Genomic DNA, 21,422 nt, shown 5'->3' on the forward strand with positions numbered 1-21,422 from the left:
ACACAGTAAAAAAAGAGATTGTCAACAACGATAATAATAATTATTTATATGTATATAGACAGAGTATAATTTACAGTATTTTATGAAAGACTTTCACTTTGGAAATTTACACACTGACCTGAGTCCCGGTTTATCAGGAAAGTATTTAATTTAACTTTTTCTAAGTTTTTAGGGGAATATGCTTTTCTGACATCATCTTAGGAATTAAAAAATATATAAAAATATGATTATCTAATTTATCAATAGATTTAATGGAACATTTATAAAATACACACTTAAATGTGCTTTCTACACGTGTATAAAATTAACTTTTTAACAATATCAGTTAATAATTTATTTTCAATTTGGTATAAAAATGTTATTGCAAAAATTATTCAGGGATTTTTAAGTATTTAATTATTTAAAGCAGCTTTGTATTAAATATTAGTATCATTCAGTAAATGTCAGAGCCTACATTTAATGTACAATTCTGTTGTTGAAAATATTGGGAATAATTTTAGTATTCAGATGTTATATGTTAATGATTAAATAAATAATTTTTTTATTTACATTTTAGCATGAAATTTAAATAGCAACGTTTCTACTAAATAAATCTGTTTACTAATGATTATTTAATTAAATTTTTGACTGTTGCAGATTAATAGGTTTATTTAGAAAAAAACACAAGAAACTTGTGCGACAAAAACATTTTTCATGCTTGCAATGAAAAAAAAAAAAAAAAAAAAGGTCCAAAATTTTTAGTGTTATTGATATTTTTACAGCAATTTTCTCTTATTGTACTAAAGAAATTCCTCTCTGGAACAATATCAATTTATCAAAATAAAATAATATTTTTTAGAATAAAAAAATATATAAATTAAAGTAAAGTCACTGTCACACTATTTGTATATTTTTTTTTGTTAGTTTTCATCATGAATAAAGTTCCAGAAACATTTCAGTATTTGGAAAATTTAGATTTGTGTGCGAATACAGAAAAAAATTCAGCTCAAGGCTAAAATGTACAACAAGTGGACATGGCCCCGCTGGAGGTCACTGTAACACAACCGCTTCATGCCATTTCTCACTCCTGACATCACGCCGTCGCTCCAGTGACGTGATGGCGAGGGGGCGGGGCTTTGACTGTGAACTCTAGTTGAACCTGTTTTGATTTCGTGACAGGCGGCTCAGAAATATTACGACACAGGGCCAGCAACAGAGGTATTTTAGGCTCTTGTTTAATATTCCCCCCAGTTCATCACACCAACCCATCTCACACACACACACTCACACACTCTTGGCCTGCAGCGGCGGCCTGACCGAACAGCGACCCTTCAGATTGGGGTCAGTGCAGAGCGGGTCATGTGTCGTATCAACAGTAGTTGTCGGGTTAAGTTTGGCGAGCTCGCTCCTCCTCGCCGCCATTTGCAGAGATAGGTTACGAGGCATACACAGCCAAATTCGGTGATGATAATGGACGTGAACTCTTGGTGAACTACGTTTTTCTTCGGGGAGGGTGGGCGACTCAGAGGGCAGTCAGAGTTCAGTGGGACTTCGGTGTTTTGGGTTATTTTTCTTTTTTTTTCTTCAACCTCGTTCTCGGGGCCTGATCCTGATCCCTGACTGACCCGGAGGAACTGGACTGGGGAGGATGTCGGGGATGAATTCAGATGATGCGCTGCAACACAAGGGCTCATGGGACATCACAGCTTAGCCCAACATATATATTTTAAGCCCGGGAGTGCGAACATAACTGTGGCGCTGTGTCACCCACCACTTTTCCCACATAGCTCCTTTTTCTCGTGCACGCTTTTCGGGAATAATACCTCCAACTTGATCATTATAAGACTTTCATGAAGCGAGCTGAGACGGGTAATAAAAGGATAGAAGTGCTCTCAAGCTTGAAGTTCTGAGCTGCTGAGCGTTTGAAATATTTAGTTGTGCAGAAGCGTCACAGATTCTTAATGTTTGTGTAAAAAAAAACAAAAAAAAAAAAAACTGCTCCGACCGCACTCAAATCAAAATGGTGGCACGGACAGAAACCTGTGAAAGTCCCTGAGTGTCCCTGCATGGATCCGGAGTTAATAATACATGTGTCACTGCTAAGAGGTGCAACAGCTCGAAAGTGAAGCGGCTATGGGGGGAAAAATGGGAGAAGCAGAGTGCTGGAGTAGTGGTATGATGTGGGGGGGGGGGGGGTAAAAAAAAAAAAAAATCAAAAGGGGGGATGTACGGGGGGGAAAGTTTGCCACAACAAGAAGAGTTAAGCACCAAATGACTCCTGCGCCAAAGTTAGACTTCAGCCCAGTTTAAAAAGTTTAAAAGGTCAAAAGTTTTGTCTGGTTTCTGCAAGAAATGGACTTCCTTCAGAAAATTGAACTCCATTTCTGTCACCCAGGGCTGTAACATGCAGAGGATTTTCTCTCTTCTTCTTCTTCTTCTTCGTTGGTGCTATCAACGAATGCTTCTTCTTCTGACTGAATGAATAATTAAGTGTGTGTCGCCTATAGCCGCGGCTCCCTGGGCTGTGTTGTGCGAGTTAGCCAGCTGCTGTTTCAGAGTTGTGTTTTGCCAAATGGGTCACGCTTCAGCCTCCCCCGGAGCTCAAAGTTTTCCTCTTTCATCTTACAGCACTCACACTCTGACTGCATTTTTTAATTCTGATGCTCTTTTTGACCTTTGACTTGGCTCAATTCTTGACCGGAGTGCTCGATGAGATGAGAGCAGCACATGAGGGATTAAGGATATTTCTGTCACTTTTTACACCTTTTCAAACTGTTTAATTAGTTCCAAACTCTGTGAGCAGAATACTAATTTCTACTTGACATTGCAGCACTTTTTTCCCTCTCAGTTATGTGTTTTTTAGACAGCTCCTCTCTGGAAGCATAAAAAGACACTTTAATTTAGTAAATGTAGTTTTTTCCTGCCAAGCCCCATCTGTGATATTTATTATATGATATATGGGAATTAAGGCTGCGGGTGTTCCTTCTCAAATATGTGGAACAGCAGCAGTTGGTTTGAGTACCTGACCGTTTAATGGCACCAAATATCCTTTTGAGTGTGAACTAAAAATACAAAATAATTTTTTTCCACCTCTCAACACGTTACACTATTAAGCTATTTCTTCCACACCTGTTTGTGAGCCCAACAGAATATCTAAACGATTTTCAATGCCAAGGCCTTTAATTCTGCATTTTTCATCATTATATTTATAATAATTAATACTGCACTTTCAATAGAGTCATTGGATCCTTTGGAGTTCAGGCCCTGACTATATTACTGCACGATGCTGTTAAAGTTTACAAAACTATCTCACAGATGCTTGAGAAAAGCAGGTCTTATCATCTATTCAGCCTTCATTACTGCAGAGCTGCTTCAGGGAGAAATCTGCATATCTCAAACATTCTTCGCCTTCAGTTTCCTTCTCAAACTTTTCCTCGTCCGGCCCTCGCAGTCTTAATTATGTCTCGTCCAGAACTATCCCCCAACGGCTCCCACCAAGCTGTCCACAATGAGCCTCCGTCCTCATGTGTCCCCGCCTCTGCTCCCAGAACAGAGATTACCGGCCCATCTGTATCACCAGAGCCAGGCCACGCTAAGCCGCCGGGAGCCCTGCTCAGCAAGGCACCGCCGCAATTGTTAACCCTGATTAACTTGATGTGGCGTTTGGTGGAGGGAACAGTGTGAAAATCAAGCCAGTGCCGTGACCCAGTGCCCCGCCGCTGAACCGAGAGGGAATTGGCCAAACTTGGGGAGGGTGCAAAAACATAAAAAAAAAAAAAAGACAGAGAGAGAGATGGGAACAAGAAGAGGATAAAACGAGATCCATCTCTGCGATGGCAGAGAGATTAAGGCTCTCAAATATGGTAACCGAGGAAGTGGCAGATGGAGACAAATAGGTTTTTCTCTCTTAGAGTGGAGAACGCGAGACGTCAGCTGAGATACTGACTCCTGCATTAAAACACAAATCAGTGCGACTGTTTGCGGCCCAACGAGCTTCGGAGGACATTAAAGATTTCCTTATATCTGCTATAGTGAGATTATCATCACAGCGCGGTATGAACTGGAGCATAGTTTAAAGATGACAACATATGGAAATACACACACTGTTGGTTTTACTTCAGTCATGCTTTGTCTCCAAGCCCCAACAAACCGATACGTCTGCTTTTTCTTGGACTTTAACCGCAATAAGAAATTCATATGATGTCTGTCGTTTTCTCAATATTAGTTTATTCGAATTAGATGCTAGCAATTCCCTGTCAGATAACAAAATGAACTCTTATGCAGCACATTTCTTATTAAATCAGTACTTTGCTCTGGATGCAATGTGTCTTTGAATCTTTCCTCTCAGACGGGCCTGAAATAGTTCCTACTTGCTGAGGTGCATTTGAAAATCTCAGATTTTTCTTTACCCAGAAATGCATGACTGCCAGTGGGCTCAGTCTGAAAGGTCAAGTTAAACTGTACGCCAGCTTTGATATTTCCTTCCTGACATACTGTTTGACCAAACTGGCAGAAAAACCGTGTTCAGACATGTTGTCTGGCAGAGTTTCAGCTTTCGCCTCCAAATATGATCTTAAAATGCAGAAATACCCAAAATAGAATATCGGCCAGCGTGACTTTACATCCTGACAGAAAAAATCTCAGTTCTTGAGCAAACAGATGAAGAAATCTTTCTCCTTATTTATTTATTTTTCACTCACAGCTTCAACCTAATGTAGTCATTTTTATTCCAGAGAATAGATTTGCAAGAAATAAATTTATGAGATTTGATGAGCTCAACACACGATCTGTTGTTCCTGAACGTGGCTGCAGGGTCGAGTGCGTCTCGTCCAGAGATGACGGACGTTTTCTGGTCCTCGGCAGCAGACGCAGAGTCTCGTCCTCCTCCGTTCGTTACACTTTAGAGACGAAGTGAGATTACCAACACCACTCAGACTGAATTGATTGGGACAAATTATTTACGGCCCTCTACTACAGAAGACTTGTGGAGGAAGTTTTTCCCTCCACTGTTGCCAAGTGTTTGCTCATGGAGGGACTTTAAAAAGTTCCATGAAGAGTTTGGTCTGGGCCTGCCCAACATGTAAAGAGCCCTGAAGTAACTGTCATGAATAAAATTGGATTTAACAACAACAATTTGGGAGGCGGGTGCTAAAAAAATACCATAAAACATTACATTAACTGATTTATTCTTCAAGGACTTGAACATGCAGCTGCTTTTTCAGGAGCTACATTTAAAAACTAAAATATAAAATTAAAAGAATAATCTGTGCCTGTCTATTTGATTTATTTAATTGGCTTCAATAAGTTTGTTGTTTTTTTTGTTTTTTTGTTTTCTGTGGCACAGTTATGAGAAACAGGATTTAGATTTGTGGATCAAACCCAGAAGATGTTCAGCGGTGGAGAGTTTAAATTCAAAGCTGTTAGTTTGAATCTTACACGCAGCGGTGTTGGTTAAAATGTGAATATTTCTGCACTTCAAATAAATGAATTATTTGGATGTCCTGAGCGATGGGAGCGGTGCAGGTGACGGTGTTATGGATTAGGCTGCTAGAATAGAATAATACAGTGAGCGCTGTAACGACCCCCCACCCCCCCTCAGCCCCTGGCCCTTTCTCCTTTGACCTAATAATTAAGCTGCTTTTGGTGTTATAAACTGAGAAACAGCTTTGCCAATCTGCAAAGACAAATCTCTCTCAACTCAACCTCAACTTTGGGGAGGCGGCTTCTGTCTTCCTCCTGATGCATGGCTGCTTTCTCGCTCTGAAATCTTTTATCATCCCACCGAGAAACATTAATCCTACATTTGGAATCTGTGAGAAGCAGCACTGGAACGTCACAAACAGCCAAGTGCTGAGCCTTTTTTCACAAACTGACCGCTGTGATTTAATGTCATAGATGTGAGAAGTCTTAATGAGAGGGGAGGGAAATCGCAGCTTTGGCGACGTGTCCTTGTGACGGTCGAGCTGCAGCAGCAGACTGAATCTACTGGAAGTCATTAAAACTGGAGCAAAATCACAGAAAAGCTGAGAAGATGGAAACGTGGACGACCTCGTGGTCTGATAGTCGGTGCCGTAAAGTGCAAACTCTGAACTTTGCATTAGTTTAGTTGGTTTATAAAGAGCCATTTGTGCTTGAAGGACGATTAGAATTTTTACATCAGTACATAAAGATCTTATCTTAAATACAGTTTTCGTTACAAACTGTCCTGTGCAAATGTTTTCCCATACAAAAGAAAAAAAAAATCTCTTCTGTTGTGTTTTTATTTGATTCAGCTAATGCAGTTTAACGTGGAGATTGGTTGGGAAAAGTCTGGAGTCAACTCAAGGCAAAGAATTAGTTGCAGAGCTGGAAAAATATTCCAAAAATCATAGAAAATGACAAAATGGCCAAGTGCAATTTCCAAATAGCAGAACCTGCAAAAAAAAAAAAAAAAAAGCCACTTCAGTTTCTCATGATCCTTTAAGTGATAAGTTATGATCGACTAGCTGCTTTACAACATTAATGAAACATTAAATATTCAATAAGAAAACAATATTCTTTTTTTTTTTTTTTAAATAAAAATGTACTTTAATTTAGATTGTTTGGCCACTGAAAAGCCTGAAGAAACATCTTTTAGACTGAAATAAAAACAATCACATTCTGAGAAAGTGATTTAGATTTTTGAAAAGTTCAGCAGCAACCCAAAGTTGATTTCAACCTGAAGATGTGATCGAGCCCCCGACTCCACAACAAACTTATGAAAGCATCGCTCGCGTTGTTTGGGGGGGGCTGAGTCTTGATGGCATTACAGAGCGGTGACCCAGGATTAAGTGTGGCGGACAGTAGCAGTTTGATTTGATGGGCCGATGCTGTGTTGTTAAATCGCTCATTAAATCCAATTAGGGGGAGGCAGAGGGAGACAGACCCGAGTGTGGGGGGAGGGCAGGAGAGTGTTACTGCTCCTGAGGAAGTTTGCGTGCCAAGCCAAGCAGGTGAAAATCTCCAACTCTGAACTCCTGACCTTTCTACAGCAGCACTCCCTTCTTCTCCGTGATGACGAAGCGCGATCGCCCGACAGGCCTCACGTGCAAAATGGACTGCCGAGCCAATTAGCGTCTCCTGAAATTAAAGACAAGTGTCTGAGTGTTACGCTCATGTGGTGCAATCAGCCCGAAACAAATGACACACAATTACTCCACATAACTGCGCCCCCCCCTCCCCCACCACTTTCCCCCGCTGTGGCCTAACAATCACCCCCAGCTAAACTTTCCAACAAAACAACGGGAAACTAACGTTCCTGTACTTAATAATCCATCCAGTTCACCCCCCCCTTTATCTTTTTCGTGGTTTCTAATGTTTTTGTCTCTGAAAATGCAGCATGATGGTTTTAGGCACAAACAAAGACGGATTACAACAGACTGAAGACTGAGTCAGCCTCCTCTGGCTTGTTGATCTGAGGGTTCGCTCTTGTTTATTTTGCAGATTGTCACAACACTGCTGCTCTAACGCACACTGTTTGTGAAGTTATCTGGGATTCATGCGTCGTGTCTCCGCGCTGTCTGCCCTCCCTCGTCCAGCTCTTCCAGCCTTCAACGTTTTCCTAAAACCTGAAACGCCGTGCTTCAATAGCTCAGTTAACTGTGGATTCAATGTTAAAAATATATGTCTGCATTTGTTACAGTCAAACGCAGAGAAGTAAAAACTCTTCACTTACACCAGCACTTATTCTGAAAACTGTCTGTTATAAATAACTTGACTTCAGTCTGCCTTTTTAATTCATCTAAATTCCTGCAGTTTGTCTAAATGAACTGATTTCTCCTTTATATTTAAACTGCATTCTACAGGGAAAATTATTCATCAGTCTGTCCAAAAATAAAGTCAATTAATGGAGGGTTGCGTCCGTGCGTATATTTGATGTTTTCCAGTTCGTGAAAGTGTTTGATTGTAGAAACAGGAACTTTTCAAAATAAAACAAATATGTCTTAACTGCACTGCGCCGTTAGCTTAGCACTCTTTTTAAATGATTCATATTCCTGATTCCTGCTCCTGAAACAAAAATCCATTTCCTCCCGGAGTAGACGTGCTACGCTGTTGCCTCTTGACCACTTTTGTAAATATTGTAAATTTACTTTTGGATATTCATTGGAAACACAAACTGAGTTTGTGGGTTCACAGGCAAAGTAAAGTCCATCTGATTTTGTAAAAACAACACATTCTCTGTCTCCAGCTGTCTCCTGAGTGTCTTTCTGTCCAATTTGGTTTCTATTTCTTCTGCTGCAGGCTGCACCGGCTTGCTCCACCCGTCTTGTTGCTTCTCCTCTCAGCCAGGCTTTGTGTTGTAAGCAAGCAGCTGTTGATGCTCATGATATCTGTATTACGGCTCATAACTGTGTGTCTCAAACTCAGTTGAACCTGGTTTTCCTTCGACAAATTTGTCTTTATTTGTGTCCTAGTTTCAGGCTCCGTGGCTAATTGTCCTTTATCTTTGTTCTGATCTTGGTTTTCTTGCATCACGTCTCGGTTTTACACATGTTGAGCCAACTCTGTTTATCACAGTCTGTAAAACTTTCCCTCGTGGTTCTCTTTAATCTTCCCGTCCTTACTTTGTATGCAGACATTTACTGGTTCCTTCTGGGTCTGTATGCAGATTATAGGGGCTCTTATATCTTTAAAATCCTTAGTTGAAATGACTTTTTATGTCCTCGGGAGCTGCTTTGGTTATCAGTCCCCGAGGTCAGACTGAGTTACTCCTGACAGAAATGTTTTTTTTTAGGTTGTCTCTTTTCTTCTATAGGAGCCACAGAAAAATCCTTTAAAACTGAAAGTGTGCTGAAGATGATGGACTTTAAACCTGCAGTGAAAGATTTGATAGCAAACCAAATGTTTTAATAATAACAATATACAATTTAAATTTACCTGATGATTATATTATTTTCTGACATGAGTACTTTTAATTTGGAGCATTTTAGCTGTAACTGTGTTCCAGATGAATTTACCCACTGGACATTTATTTACAATCTTCTGCTGATAATTTTGACTGTTTAGCAATATTATCAGTTTAAAGTGAAATAAGATCAATAATACTAATATTAAACTATAAAATCAAATATCCAAGTAAATTGAACATAACATACAATTTATTGTTCTGGTTTAATATAACTCATTGAGGCAAACAGGTTATTCAATCTATTGTGTTTTATTATTTCCAGTATTTGAAAAAATCTGTTAAAAACTAAATGAAATAATTTTTTCACAGCAGGTTCCGTTTGTGGCTACAGTTTAAACCTTTACTGCAATAAATCAAATCCATTTTATATTCATTTTATTACAAAATGATTCACTTAAAGACACAAATTAGGATTATATCAAAAAGTTGAGCTCTTTTCTTCCATTAACCATTTTTCTATGGTTTCTTTGGTCGAATAATAGTCTAGAGTTTGGATATACATACAAACTAAAGCTCATAATTCAGTGCTGTGTTTTACATGTGGCCTTTTGTTCTTTCCTCTGATGTTGCATCCTCATTCAGCGTAACTGTACATTTTTAGATCTGTCACATTATGTAGGACCTGATCACTGCCAAGTTTTGAAAACTGCGTCTTGGAGCCAGAAGGTGAAGGGTTTCCGCCCCGGGCTGCCAGTCGAAGGGCGGGACAGGACTTCCTCAGTCAGAGTCAGCAGGGCTGCCCTAACCTTTTCCTGACCTTTGACATTCTGGGCATTCTGCGTTCCGTCTCTCGACTTGTTCCGGCCCACAAAACCGACATAACAACCTACAAACTGCTCTTCACGTGTGACATCGCAGGCGACCTGGAGAGTCGAGGTTTTACGACACGTTCGGCGTGTCGTCTCCGTGTCTTCTCCTGAATATGTACAAGGATGGCTGAGGGGGACAGTTATGGCACAACTCTTTGTCGAGATCGTCTCTAACAGGCTGCGACTCCCAGAATAGATGACAACTCTGACACTGATGTATCACGTCTCTGTCGTTCAGACGTGGAAGGCGGCCTGGCAGGGCTTGATACAGCAGCTCAGGCGGAGGGCCGACAGGGTGCTGGAACATGGAGGGAGGGTGGGTGGGGGGGCTATTTAAAAACAATCCTATCTGTGAATTCACTGTGGACTAAACAAAGGATTGGGCCTCATTAAGTTAAGAGCGTCCACGAAAGCAGACCAGTTGTTATGTGAACATTCTGCCGGGGAGACCACCGCGAGGCAATGGCCCATTTATTCTCTCCCTCCCTGAGTAACTGCGTGTCCTTCCAGCACATCATACGTCTTTGCTCATAGCGAGCGTCTTCCCAACCCAACCCCCCCTCAACCCGCCTTCCCGTCCCCCTTCATCACATCCATATTGCTGCCAGTCATGTGTATATGTCAGGAGTGGCAAAACAATAATAAACAATGACAAACGGGCCCGGCTGTTTTCTGCTGCGCCACAGAGCAGAAATAATGATGGAAGGCTGCGTCGACCAAACCACCACAAAAAAAAAAAGCCTAAACAAAACAAAAAGCATCATACGTTCTGGTTAATTCAATAATCAAACTTTAATTTTTGTTTTCCAGGTCAGCTCACGCACGACACAAATGTCCTGGATAGTTTGTTCGGTCAGTAAACATCAACATTCTTTTGTTTGCTTGTTAGTTTTTGCATTTTGTTGTAGTTTTTTCTTTTTCTGAAACTTCTCATTTGTTTCCAGTAAATTCAACAGTGACAAATTAAAGGCAGAAAGAAAGAGGAACATCAAATTACTGAGCAGAGTCTGTCCCATAAATGAAGTTGACACTTGTATACTTAATGAATTAACTAAAAAAAGTTTTGTTATTGTGCAACTTTGTCGTGATTAAACCTCTAAAATATGTTCAAATTATATTAAATATGCACGACAAAGAGCGACGACACAATAAAGTCCATTATGAGCGGGCAATTGAAGTGCAGCTAATTTAGCTGATGGACATTTCATAGGAGTGAAAATCAATGTGCTTTATTAACCAGCAGAAAGCAACAAGTGACTTCACATAAAAATCAGGAAAAAAACTCAGAGAAATATAATTTAATATCAGATGTGTTATTAAGCCAATGTGAATTAAATTAAAAATTATTTTTTCACAAGATTTGCAATATTAATAAATAATGTATAACAAGAGCTGTTCCAAAATAAGGCACTTTTGGTGTAAAATTTATATTTTTTGACTGTTTGTGAAAAGTTTTAAATTTAGGAGATTTTTGATGTTGTATAAAACGCATTATACTATATTACATTTTGTTATATTATAGGGCTGTTGGATTTAAAAACTTATGAGCCATAATTCTAAACCTGATATGCAGACTTAGTAATTAAAGCTGCCTTAAAGGGTTTGGAACGAGAAGATGCTCTTTAAGATAGAATGAATTAAAACATGACTTTAAGTAGAAATGTGTGTCGTTTGTAATTTAACAAATATATATTTAAATGATCATATGATGGCTCATATTATATATATATATATATATATATATATATAATATGATATGTTAATATGAGCCATCATCACTAATATATGATATATATTAGTAATAAGGTTTGTTTAGATATTTTGGTGATAACATCTCTGAAGCAGCTTTAAAATGATGTTCACCATAAATGATCCACTTAACCCACAAATGAAATACAGATTAGTTATATATTAAGACCTGAGGAGGAATTTTCGTTGCCTAAATATTTTATATACTTTATATATTTTAAGGGGACCATGTAATCTGTCTATCTCAATCTAAGTGACATTTATCATTAATCACCACTAATATTTTTATTCATTATGAATCAGAAAATTGAGTGAAACTATTGTTGGCAGAAATGCGTGGAATGAACGGAGACAGAGCTGTGTGCGTTAAAAAACCCACAAAAAACAGCAGCAAACGAACAAACAGCAGCGCGTTTTAATCTTGATTATGAGAGAATAAAAAAGAAGCTTAGCTGTTTACTCAGACAGCGTGAACCCTGAGTGACTCGTTCAAAGTTCACCGGGAGGTTATCGCTTCAAATTAGCTGACAGATCTGCAGGCTTTCTGCTGTGTGGCAGACGTGCTCCAATAGGGGGCAGTGTATCGCTGTTTTTTTTCTCCTGGGGGGGTGCACGCGCTGCCGTTAAGGTCAAAGTAATGAAGGAACAGAGAGCGAGAGAGAGAGATATGACCCTCCGATGAACTTCCAATCTGCTGGGAGCCCGGCGAAGCTCTGCTGACTGGTTAAATGCCAACGCTCCACCTGTGGGAAGGAGAAAAATGACAATGATGCATCTGTATTGGAGTGAGCGACTGTGTTTGTGTTTGTGTTTGCATCCGTCTGTTAGTTTTCGTTTGGGTGCCGGTAATCAAGCTAACATGTGGCCAGCTGGGCAGGAAGTGTTGAACGTCCCACGTTTCAGGTTTGGTGACTTGGTCTTGAGTGCTGCAGATGAAATCCAGCAAACATTTTGCTCTGAGATTAAATTAAGACTATTTAAAGCTCTAGCTGCCAGATCGCTTCTCCAAACAATCCGGTGCCACCCCCCCCCCCCCCCCCCCCACACCCCCCCCCCCACTTTTTTGGCTCTCTCCCTTTCTTTTCTCCATCACTTTATTTCGTTTCCTAACAAAAGCCAGGACTGGGAGGCACATGATTAGGCCGCCACTAATTGGTATCAGATTCGCAGGTTTGGATCTTGCGGCGCTGGCCGGAGCCAAAGAATTGCTCACATCTGCACGAGGGGAGAGAGAGCGGGTAGCTGGGAACCCGAGTGTGTCGAGCCGTTTGGCCCACCATCAGATTCCCCCGCCATCACGCACAGCGCTTCGCGGGCCAAACGAGCTCCGAGCACACGCACGTACGACGGCTTTCATGTGCGAGCCAAACTCTGATCAGACGACTTACATATTGACACCTTTCACAGTTTGTTAGTACCTTGATAGCGAAGAAGCAGGACAGCTGAGACGTCTGCAGTGTGACCGAAACAACTGACTGGTCTGCCCCCCATATTTTCTGCATTCATGCCCCCCCGCCCCCCACTCATGTGAAAAACACAAACATAAGACGCAGACCTTCTTGTTCTTGTCAGTGCTAACTGGGGGGTCTTTGAAGGAGGAATTTTATGATCGGCCTTCACCTCTGAATATGTTTTGGGAAGTCAGCCCAGTCTGTTTCGACTTTAACGCAGGGACCTGAGTGGGAAGACTGGGGAGGGGAGGGGAGGTGGAGGGGGGGGCGGGCAGCAGGTGATCGCAATGCCAACAACAGATGACAAAGAAAACAAAAATCATTTTCGCTCACCTAACATGCCGTCCCTCCCCAGGGGGACGTCCCTGACCCAGAAAACAGCAGTAACCATTAAGCTAGTGAGGCGATAGCACGCCCACCACAGTCACGCACTTTGCCAGCAGCTGACACGTGGGAGGCTGCTGTTGGATATGAGACAGCAGCCACGAGGGGCTTCCTGCCAGTAGTCCAGCGGCGCTCCAGTTTGGGTTAACCCCTTATTTCACCTGACTCCCGTTTCCTTAGGACGAGCACCATGAGAGCACGGGGGTGACGCTTGGATTTACCCAGGTAGCATGAGTGTGGCGGGAGACCCACGTTTGTCCACGTCCCCTGAATCCAAGCATGAAGTACAGCTGGCTGATGATAATCAGCTCTAATGGTGTTTTATGGGAGATTTGTGAGTTAAGAAAATGTGATTAACCATAACTGCTCAGAAAAGTCTTGAACCGTCCACGGCATCACCTGTTGGTTCGTGAGCTGCTGTTTTATTGTCGGCCATCTTGTTATTTTTTGTTTTTTTTTTGGGGGGGGGCTGATCTGAATTTAAGACTTGAAAGCAAAGACTAAGACTATAAACTCTTTAAGGAAACTTTTAAAACAGACTCCAATACAATCTGACTTCTCTTTACAGCCTGATGGTCGTTAGATAGAACGCAGGTTTAAGGTTTCACTTTTATGTCCAGTCAGTCATCATTTCTCTGTTGTAATATCTTTACATGCGTCTGTACTAAAATATTACTCTATTTGATTTCATGATATGAACCAAAAACATCTTGCAACTATCATCAGTAAATGTCCAAAGCTGCAATTTATCTGAAGAAGAAACTAAACAATGCAGTTATGTGGGAGATTGATGCAGGCCATGAAAAGTTCCTTCTCTGCTGAAATTCTCTCTGGGTGAGAATGGTCATAAATAACTGAGTGTTCATTCATGAGAGCGGCTCGCGTTACTTACTCATCTGAACATTTTTGGAGTTGGCTGGCGATGTCGTTTCAAACTCAGCTCGTTAAAAACCCTGCTGGAGCTCATCTGGCAGCCTTCCACCAATCTGAAGAGCTCTTACTGTGTATCTGCCGCTTCGCGACGCCACGCCTGTTTTACCCCCCAAACCCTGCTGACTGCAGGTGGTGGCAGCCATCTTGGGGAGCAGAAGTGGAGCCATGGACGGGAGGTGAATCTGAGGTGAGCTGAAGGGAATGGAGGGTGAATGTGTGTTGATGGAGGGATTATAAATTTGGTGATAAGAAGACTTTTGGATCCAACAGCAGAAATCAGACAAAATGTTATTGAGGGATTATTGTAGTGGTCTTCAGCAGTGCAGCGTATCTTTGCCTGACTTTTGTTCAGCCTTCAGAACTTTTAATCTTTTTTTTTTTTTTTTTTGAATCATTACACATAAGCTCCTTTCCATGTCGAACCGAGCCCTTCAGGGCAGGACAGCGTAATGTCTGTGGACTGCAGCACCACATATTTTCTCTACCAATTAGAAACATTAGAAGAACATCTTAATTGGCTTTCATATTTTATTTCCATCTTCATATTTGGCAAACAATCAGCCTAAAATTGCAGCAGTGTGTACAGATATGAGGCATGTGGTGCCTTGCAACTGCAACTCACTCCAGATCAGGATCGGCCAACTATTAGTAGACGGTCTTTTTCTTCCAGCTCTCCATCAGATAACAGAACGCTGAAAACCGGGAACTTTGATTGGAAGGGACAATTTTCCTGCTGCATTTACACATGACAGTATAAAGCAGGAGGGGGAAAGGCTTTCAAATCGTATCGTTTCCACTTGTCCAAACTGACATTCATCTGGCTTGCTCTTTAATTAAACCAAAAGTGAGGTCAGAAAGATTGTTATGCCACTTTCTTGAAAAAGCTTTTTGTGGAAACACAATCCTGCGACCATTTTACAAAGCCGGAGTCACCTTATCCGTCCGCAGCAGCCCGCTCACGCTCTGAACCTCGTCCAAACGCAACAACCAGGGACTGTACACAGCATGAGGAAAAACTGATAAAATGTGATCCCCCCTCCTTGTCACTCCTTCTCTCCCATTGTAAGTCTCTCCCTCCCCCTTGCTGGCACATCCAGTCAAATTAAAACTGTGGGGATAGGAAGGGAATGGCGGTTTCTGAATTCCCAGAAGAGGGAGATTGGAGACGGGAGCTCAGAGCCACCACTTCACCCCCTTTTTGCTTCTTTTGTAATCCCGGGTAGAAACCGAAGAGAGGAAGAAAGGCCAGCGACTGCTGCCCACAGACGTTACAATAACAGAGAGTAAACCGAACTAAAACCCCGTCCATAATCTGGGCCACGGAGCGAGGCCTGAGGAGCAAGGGACAACACCAGTCTGTGTGTGTGTGCGTGGACCGTCACTTCCACTCATGGGTAACAGATGGCGCCTTATCATTGGCCAGGATCGGCCGTGCAGCGCACATTCCTAGACATGCCGGTAATGCCTCTTGTGATGTTCACTTAATGCTAACTTCACGTGGAATTACACACCGAATTACCGTGAGAGTGCACACTTTACTGTCTGCGTTACTTCGGGGGGGGGACGGGTTGAGAAAATTGTCTTGTAATGATTGGACAAACTATTACGCCTTTTAAATTTCACATCCAGGATCCAGTTTGTTTGTTACCATCAGCATGAGTCCATTTGTGCACAGACAAGCCATTTCACCTGGTCAACCAAAGACCTGCCCCCCCCGCCCCTCCCCCGCCTTCCTGCACCCTTTTAATAATGCTCTTTTATTCCTGAACACATAATTAAACACTGTCAATCAGGCTAAATACCAGGAATAGTTGGACAAGTGCCTAAACAAGGATGGGGGGGCCAGTACATGGAGTACTCTGAGTGATGGATCTGTTCGAGTCCATAAATGCTGCTGTGAAGAGAGAGAGAAAGGTGAAAGCTGGGGGGCTGAAGGAAGGCTGGATGGAGGCCAAATGTGCAATGGTGGATTGAGGAGTTCACACCGGAGTGCAGCAGGTGGTGGGGGGGTCTGTTGTTCACTGTGGCTGCGCTGTGAGAGCTGGACAATGAGGAAGATGATTGACAAAAGAAGGAAGGCCTGTGCAAAGGCGGTGATGTCCTCCAGGTTTGGACGAACAGATGTGTGTGTGTGTGGAAGCTGTCTGGGGTAGGAACATATGTCCAAGCCCCGTTTATTTGTCTGGGTTCATCCACAAAGGTTCAGCTTCTCCCAAACACATCTGGATTTTTAACGTTCCGGTGATGCAGCTCGTCCGGCAGCAGCTATTCTGGAGTTTTCTCGACAGAATGGTGACAGTGAATGTTTCACATCCATCACGCTCAGAATGGAGAAAGATTTTCCGAGAGGAGTAGCTGTTGACATGTCGGGAAACGGGCTCATTTGCTGCTTGAGCAAGGGAAGGGAAGTTCGGCGTCACTGTCAACACAAGTACGCTGTTATAGCTGTTAATTTGAGGAGTTTTAGATACGAGCTTGTTAGTGAGCCGGTCTGTGTTTAATGAGCAGACACACACACTAACAAAGATCCTCCTGACCTTTTTCAACACAATGCCAAACAATGGACGGACCAACACACCACTCGCTGGGAAAAGCTGAGCCTCTTTTTTTCCATTTAAATAAATAAGTTGGTTGTATTTTTCAAAGAAGCCGAGACTATTCTCAGACATTTTAATTCATCCTGTTATCTGAAGATAATGAGATATTATCTGGAGAAAAATATTTTTATACTGCTCTTACAGTTCCCGCCCTAATCATGATCACAAATCTGCGGCTGTTAGATGCAAAATCACACACACACACACAAAAAAAGCTATGAAATTTTTCCCTTTTGTGTTTTTTCCCAAATGGAATTAAAGTTTCATGTCTAAAAGGCTAAAAGTTTTCAGCCTCTTTGGGATAATGGAGTCCAGATTTGACAAGCTTTGTGGTTTTTTTTTTTCTGGACCTGGTCTGATTTGGTCTCGATGTGGAAAAAAGGAGAGAAATGACCCATTTCTGTCACGTAGAGAAAATAAAGGTTTCGCAAATTTGAGGTTTTGGTTTCAGGCAACGCTGACGCTTCGCCTTAAATCTGTAGCAGGATGAGCCGCAGTGAGCAGAGGAGCGGTTTCCTTCTCTTTGTTTGGCTTTCTGCTGATAATATCTCATTATCCTGAGATAAAGAAACATTCAGTCTCTCGGCTTTTGTAAATTTTATGTATTGGTAACTAGTTAATGTGTATTTGAGTCAGTTTAAAAAAGAACAACGCAGCTTAAGTGCTTGAACTTGTGTAGTTTATTAGATATTTTGGCTAAACTGCAAAGCCTCTATAAACACTGCCCTTGTTTTGATATTTAATAGCCCTATTGCCCCCCCACCCCGAGAGACAAAGCACATGATAAGGCTTAACTGGGGCTGTGACGGGCTTAGGCCACTGGTTACTGTGAGGAGTGACGGGCTGATGGGAAAACGAGTTTCCGATGGATTGTGAGAGCGGCCGCAGTTTGCTGATGTCACCGGAGCGCTGCTTGGCACGACGACGCACGAACACAAAGACACACATGGATCACCTGCCTGGAGACAGGGTGGATTATGGGGAATTAGGGGGGCACTGTATGACTTGGCACCAAAACTTGGGGTCCTGTTGTTGTCGGTGCCGGATCTGATCTTCTGCCAAAGCACGCTGGCACGCCGGCGAGTGCACGGATGACCGAGGACACACTGATGCGAACACATGGACAAGGTCAAGACGGACACGCTGTGCACATTCTCCCTCACACACACACCAGCAGTGTAAGTGTGTCCCCTGTCCAACAGTAGCAACTGTAACAATGACAAGGCTTAGCAATGCAATACACCCTCCCCCCCCCGCAGATTGACATATGAGACTGCTGTTCATACAGTGCGACCATTCAAAGCCCGATAACTCTGTTTTAGCTTACACTAACCTGCAGCTGTGCACGTTCATAATTAACAGTGAGGCCTTTCTACTCGGGCTTTTAGCCACAAGCATCTCCAGCTAATGTAAACTGTGACGTACCGCAGTGGATGATGGGTATCAGCTGACACAAAAAAAAAAAAAAAAAGAACCGGCCACCATGTTTAAAGATCAGCTCTGTAATGACTCAACACGCAGGTGATCCATAACAACAAATTCAGTTTCTGAATCTTCAGATGGGCCCAATTCACTTACAGACAGATGTTCTGGTCTTCATCAGCAGATGGCGGAAATGTGGTCGCACAAAATGTGGTTAATACAGAATTTGGGTCACATGCTAAGAAACCGAGCAGATGTCTCATTAACTGATTCATAAAACTGGACTTTGACTCCAGTCTTAACTCTACATCCTATCTAGTTTGTTGTATGAGGAACTAAGGCTGTATTGAAGTCTATGGGAAAATGTCCCTCCTCCTCCCTGATGAGTTTATGGTCTCAGTCTCTAGTTTACCGTGTTCAACTCAACATGATGTTCATTTTTTAAATGATGCTCCATTTAGAGGGAAACAGAGCAGGAAGGAGGGGAGGAGTTAGGGGGCGGGGCTACTGAGTGACTGACAGACCGCACCACACATGGTGACCAGTCTGACAATCCAAATCCAGTGGGTGACATCGCACTGGATTTCTATTTTGTTGTTATATAATATATATAATGTCCAATATATCAAACTTTAACTGTCCTTTAACTGTCGATCGCTGAGCACATTTTACATCCGTTAATTACACCACATTGGGGGGTTTCTCTTTTAAATTGGAGGGAAACTAATGTCAAAGAAAAATGAAGATTTCACCTCATGTGCTTCGATATGAGCCGAATTGTCATCCATCTCTGCACGGCTGTAAAGCACAGATGGCATACTCAAGAGGGAACTCAAGAATAATAGTGTGCTCGTACAAGAGCACTGAAAGCCTCGAGCTGCTGGGTGTCAGACACACACACACTCTCTAACCACATTCATGTACGGATTAAAGCAAAACAGCCTGACACACTGATGTTTACTGATGGGCAGAATGTAGAATCACACACGCACACTTGTGTAGAAAATATATATAGGGAGTAACACTTGTGCGCACACACTTCCAGTTCACGGAGTCATGCATATTTCTCACACCCCCTGCCAGTTGTCAGTCACTGCCTTTGAGCAGAAGGCCTGAGGGACTAGATTAAATCCTTGTGGAGACAGGATGACGGGTACAGAGGCCTGTGCTGAACACACACACACACACGGGGTGAATGACAGCATGACCTCTGCTAACTTTCTCTGCGTGATGAAACTCAAACATCTTTGTCGAGATCTTCTGACAGATTTGCGAGACAACACGGCGTTAGTTTGGGTCAGGAGATGAATCGGCCGTGCAGGAACAGAACCATTTTGAACCTGATTAATTCCTTGAACTGTAACAAGCTTCAAACAAACTTGAATGTTTAGACTTGTGCTGGAAAACCAGAGCGGAAATTAAAACCCACCAGTAAATATTTTGTTGTGATTGCCATGCAAATAATGAGAGACAAAATAATGTGTGCTCGTAAACATTTCACGGCCTTGGCCTTCAGGGCTATTATAGCCACATGGCTGATTTAGACTTTATCAGTGTAATATAACAAATCACAAATAAGTGGCTGAGAGCTGTGCGGCTACCATGCTCTACTCCCCAGTTAATTATACTTTCTCGAAATCAGTTTCTATGTAGTTTCTCCAGCTGCTTTAAAATGCATCTCATCCGTATGTGGAGATTTTTGGGGGCGGCAGGATGCTCAGAGCCGTCCAGTTGTTTTTTTGTGTTTTGCTCGGTGTGCCCCCGCTTGATGTTTGCGTAGTGTTGGCAGCTGCTGATGACTTACAGGCGTATTTTGGAGGATGCTTTGTTTTTGCTTGTCGCATCACGAAGTGGCAGCAGCTAGGCAACCGTGAGCTGTAAAAGCTATGCAGAGGTAAACTGATGGTGATGAGATGGTGAAGTTTTTTGGCACGGTGCTCCGTCTTTTTTTTTGTGTTTGTTTTGAAGCGTTCTTTTGTTTGCTCTTGAACGCCGACGTCAACTGTCTCTCTGGCTCTGCTGCAAGTGGCTGCAGCAGCTGTAATAATATCGTAGTGACAGAATCATGGAGCGTTTATGGCCCAGTTCCTGCAGCAAAAACGTGGCCCGTTGAGTCGAGGCTGTGTGAGGCAAACCTGACTTGAAGTGATTGCGTCTAAAAATATTAAACAGTTTTCTTGTGTAATGGCAAAAAATTGCCTTGTGTGCACGTGAAAATTGGTTGTTATCGTTTGCCTCACTCAAAACAGCTGAAAGAGCAAATTTATCAACCGCATACTCTTTGCATTAGGGGTAAGACGATACACATTTCAATCTGCTCAAAACTGGATTGTACTGCACGGCTGCTGTGGGAGCAAGAAAAGTATTTTATTGACAGATGACATAACGTTATGGCTGCCCCTCCCCCAGCTCCCTCCATCTTCTCTCTCCTCAGATGAAAACCATGCTGTGGATTGATGGAAGCAACATCTGAAAAATCCTCCATTTTCTCACCCAACAAGCATTAACTGAACTGCTCCCCGAAGAGCGAACTCGCTGTCAGAGGTACTTATGTGCCAATATATTTATGGCACTTATGGCAGTATATCTCTCCTGGGGAAAAAATAGTTTGAGCATTCAAACGTGCATTTGTCTTTAGTGCTGAGTGTCTAACAGTCATCCAGTTTCTGAGGAGACCTCCGTCACTCCGGTGTCCTTGGCTCTGGAATCTCTATGTGCGAGTCCTGCGGTGCAGCTCACCTACAGTATTATTATGTTTTTGATGAACAGGCCATGCCGGCACAGTCCGGACTCAAGGGGACGGCCCATCTATCTGCCATCTGTCAGCGCCCTGTCAGCCGGCTTTAGTAATTACAGCAGCATAAATACAGGCAGGAGACAGCACTTTGATGGTTGAATGGGATCTATGTGGAGCTTATTCTTGTGTCTTTGGTGAGTTATAAAAATGAAAATAATAAAATAAAAAAACAAGTATTCCTCTCAGGAAGTGGCCACAACTTTTACAGGCCAACTTGAAAAGTTGCTCTGACCTCTGGACTTTCATCTCACAACATGGCTTGTTGGCCTCCAGTGCAGGTTCAGATACTAACCTGAGAGAATTCACGTCTGAGATATCTGTTTCAACCATATTTGATTTCTTCTTTTTAGTCTGAAGTCATCTGTGTGTTTGACA

Source organism: Echeneis naucrates, chromosome 4 (genome assembly GCF_900963305.1).
Source record: "Echeneis naucrates chromosome 4, fEcheNa1.1, whole genome shotgun sequence".
Classification (NCBI taxonomy): domain Eukaryota; kingdom Metazoa; phylum Chordata; class Actinopteri; order Carangiformes; family Echeneidae; genus Echeneis; species Echeneis naucrates.